Source organism: Lolium rigidum, chromosome 3, assembly GCF_022539505.1.
Source record: "Lolium rigidum isolate FL_2022 chromosome 3, APGP_CSIRO_Lrig_0.1, whole genome shotgun sequence".
NCBI lineage: Eukaryota > Viridiplantae > Streptophyta > Magnoliopsida > Poales > Poaceae > Lolium > Lolium rigidum.
In genome coordinates, this window is record NC_061510.1 from 339,218,361 (window position 1) to 339,222,750 (window position 4,390).

Consider the following 4,390-nt stretch of genomic DNA (forward strand, 5'->3'; position numbering starts at 1 on the left):
TCCAATAAATTTTTATTTTGCATACTCCACGAATTAAACTAATGGAGTATGTTTGCATGATCTGTTTTAGATACTCTCTCCTCTTTTTTATTCTCCTAGAGAGAACTCAAACAAGTATAATTTTGTATCAAATTTCATATGTTCATACATCCAATCCAGCATTTTTTCAGAACTTCTACGAACTTATACATGCATGCTACTACTATTTCCAGTCAACCTGGTGCCCGCACGACCAGGTACACAAAACCATCTCTTGTAGCTTGTACTTCTAAGCATGAAAGAAAGATATATTGAACAATGTTGCAAGATAACCGGAAGTCACGCAAAAATATAAATAGAGATTGACTATGTAATTAAAAAATGGTTAACAATGTTTTATACATGATAGATTAATTCTTGAAAAAAAAATCCATCAACCTGTCATAATCATAATTCATATAAGAAAAATGTGTCATGATTGGGATGCAGTGATATTACTTGCCACTAAGATCTTCAAGCTCAGGTACCTTTCTTGACCAGAGTAAAGGAAGAACCTTTTAACATAAACAGATTCAGTTGGAATCTTCATCCAATATGGCGTACATGCTGCATATCTTCAGGTAACCTTCTAAGAACTATTTATAAGATACCATGTTACAATAAAGTGAAAGAACTTGTGATTAGTAGTTGTGGGAGTAGAAGAATCGCATCTGCAATTTCAAATCAACAAATAACAACTTCCTTGCCTGCCTTATTCTCAACAATTTTATGGCCAAAGCTACAGAGAGTTCTGATAAACAAAGCGTAACTACCACTTTTACCAACAAAGAAAAATTGCTGGAATATTAGAGCAATTTTTTTTTTTGAGGGAAATATTAGAGCAATTGTGCAAGAAGAAACCAATGGAAAAAATAATGATTTGTAACAGAAGAATAGTGGTTTCAGGGTAGAATAGCGCATCACTCTTCTGATGCTATAATCAACTCTCACTTTCATAGAATTCATTTAAAATTATCTGAGTCACCTCCTCGCAAGGAAAGAAGAATTTCCAATACCAATAGTAGGAAAATAATTAGCACTGAGATACCTATTGGCATGAAGCTGAATCAATTCTAAGCAATACATATGTTTTCTGTACAATTGATGGCTTCTTTGTAGAAAGAGATGTCTAATTTTATATGAGAAACACCACAGAGAATGCAGACCTCTTATGTGCCGATAAGATTAAGCTTCTAGAAATTGGCTGCGAGCCTCACAATCATGGAAAATGTTATACAACACATTAATTATATGCAGAAAATCGTGAATATATTTCATTGGCTCTTGTAGATTTAATTTGTTTGCAAAGACTATGCAATGTATTACTGAAGCAACTATGATAAATGAGACAATGTATCTTACTGTAATTTCCCATTCCCTTTTCCAAGCATCCGCATGGAGCATAGCGGCAACAGTAGTGATGCAACCTAGGCCAAGCCTCCTCGGGCTGTGAGTTCTTGTAGCAAATCATCATCTAGTCGCTCTAGAATAACACGCCTGAAATGCCAGACCTATCAAGCAAAAAACAACACAAGAATTCAACACAGATGCCCACCAAAGAAAATTGACCTTCAGCAAAAGGAAATGCAAGACATTTAAGCTACAAAGGAAAGGAAAATAATACATGCTGAAACTTTCCAATCGAAATCATTATCCAACACATTCCTCAATCTTTCATACACTGGATCAGGATATAACAATACTCAAATAGCTAAACATCATGTCATGATCCCCTTCCAAAATAAGGTCAACAACTTAACATGCTCATAGCTGGTCTCCCTGCACATCACAACCGACTATCCACCTACCCACTCCTTGCATAACACACTAATTCGAGTCATCCATCTACTACAAGCTATGGAATACAGTTATAATGGATGAGGAATTGATTCCGTCACATCTAGTCAGCATCAGCATCACAACGTCACAGCTCAAACAATCACCTTGAAACAATTGAAGCTCTACGAATTTCCAGTCCAATCCAGTACGGATGGGGAGAGGAGGAGAGAATAGGAACGGACAATCTTACAGTGTAGTTTCCGGGGTTGCGGTGGATGGCCTCGGCGGTGAAAGCGGATAGCGCGAGGGCTGCGGTATCGTAGAGGACGCCGAAGTAGTCCGTGGCCTTGCGGAAGTCCCCGCTGTAGGCGATGGCGTGTCCACCAACTCCAGGACGCCGGGACTCATCCTCACCCCGTCTTCCTCCCCCAACGACACCAACGCCATGGCTGGAGGACTCGTTCCCAGCAATGAATGACGAAGATGCGCGCGGATGTGGAGGGCCGGAGTTCTACCGGTCGGCGTGCACGAGCACGACGGAGATGAGTTGGGGATAGAAGGTCAAAACCCTAGTGCTCCGAGCACGACAGAGCAGTGGGTTGTTAGCGGAGTAGTTGGCCGATGCATAGGGCGGCGATCAATTGGACGAATGAGATGGTAGAGGTGCGGGATTGGAGGCTTGCAGCAAGAAGGGATTGGAGGATGAACCAGGAAGACAACCGTGGGAGGATCCACAGATTGGGATAATCGTCAAAGCGAACCGCCTCACATCCACGGGCCCACAAACCAGGCACGTAGAGTCTCCTGAATTCACGAGCGCTCAAGCGTAACACACTGACACACCGGCCAGGTAGGCCCGCCCAACGAAAGCGATCGACCGATTCACCACAAGCGCGCAGAAGCCTGGGAGCTTAGTGCTCTTTAGAGATGCCCCCGTGCCTCTGCCAATTTATCACGCCCACAAAAGGAAATTGACCCGTGCGTTTGTTTGATCAAGTGGTAGAGGACGACGGCGCAAAAGGGAAGTTCTGGCGATCCCCCTCTCACTGTTTAGACAGTTAGAGTTCCACAAAAAATTCAGTGGGAAACCACTTGTTTAAAGCAGTCATTGGGCCTCCATTTCGGATCTTCGCAACCATGAACCATGCTGAAGAAGTAGTCAAGTTGTATGCGGCCCTGTCAAACTCACCCATTTCCCAACCAACACCAACCCCGCGCGTGTCTATCAGGGCCACCGGGCGCGACGCATTTTAATCTCCGCGAGCGTCCGTTTGTGTCGCGCTGCGGACGCAAAAGTGACCGTTTGCGTCTGGGTCTGCTCCAACGGGGCGACGCATTTTTTTTTTCCTTTTTTGACGCATTGTTCATTTAAACATAGTTTCAAATATAACATTTTGAAACATGATTTTACACAAACTAACACATAGTTTGGAACATGATTTACACAAACTAACACATAGTTTGAACCATGGTGGACACAAATAAAACATTGCAAAATAAGGAAACCAGTTGTCTTGATTTCCGTATGTTCGCTGCCAAGAAAGAACATTCGAGGGCACACCCAATCACCCAAGCTCGGAAAATCCAGCGGGAGGAGATGGTGCCCTTGTTGGTTCTACCGATGAGGCGAACATCCGGAAACCTCGACTACGGCTTCGTCCGGCCCGTAGCCGGATTCGCTGCAAAGAAAGAACACTCGACGTTCTAACTATCGGTGTCGGAGCCGGAGTCGTCGGTGTGGTAGTGCCTGCGGCAGGCTGTGTCGTCGAACACCTTGACGATCATCTCGTCGTCCCCCTCGTAGAGGAAGGTGAGCTGGCAGCCGGGCTCGGGGTCGAGGTCACGGGTGAACTTGTCCCACCCCGTGTGCAGGTACATCTTGCCCTGCCCGTCGAACAGGACCTCCACGGTCCAGCGGCGAGGTTGCGGCCGGCCTCCCGTAGGCTGCAAGTGCGCCGGCTCGACGCTGTCGACGAACTCGGCGAACTTGTCCGGTAGCCGCTTGATGGCGAGTAGGTCGTCATCGATGCGGAGGAGGAACTCGAAGCAGCGCTCCGCCTGCGAGGACGAGGAGGGCGCAGGCGACGGCGAGCGTGGGGCCGTAGCTGCTCTACCACGGGGGCGCCCAGGACCGCGGCCTCGACCGCCTCGCCGGCCACCAGGCCCGGCCATGGACTTCCTCGCGGGCTTGGCTGCGTCGCAGGAACACCTAGGCGGCGCTACGGTCGAGCTTTGTGGCGGCTAGGGTTTCTTTGGAGGAGTGGATGAGGAAGAAGAACGCGCGCCCCCTTTATATAGGCCGGCGGCATGCGGTGGCCGCGGGATGCGTGGCGTCGCCATTAACCTGGTTGGCGGAGGTGGGCGGCCGCTTGGCAGCCGAGGCATCGTCGCCATTAACGTGGCGCAGAGTGCCGAAGCGACGCAGCTTTGCAGTCGCTGGCGCGTTTGAGAAGACGCATCGACGCAGGGTCGCTGCCAGGCGGGCCAGCCGAAACGTCCGCCACACGAGCGGACGTTTCCGGACGTCCGCAGAGACGCATCCGAGGCGCATATTTGAGCCAGGTTTGCGTCACCGCGAACAGCCCGGTCACTT

General features: G+C 47.9%; 1 long non-coding RNA gene across 1 annotated transcript; it reads right to left on the reverse strand.

The window, feature by feature from the left end:
• Positions 1 to 1,048: 1,048 nt before the first annotated feature.
• LOC124700134 lies at positions 1,049 to 2,518 on the reverse strand. The gene is made up of 2 exons (XR_007001652.1): positions 2,048 to 2,518; positions 1,049 to 1,529 (listed from the first exon to the last, which is right to left on the reverse strand). It is a non-coding gene; the product is annotated as an uncharacterized LOC124700134 (long non-coding RNA).
• Between the last annotated feature and the right edge of the window lie 1,872 nt (positions 2,519 to 4,390).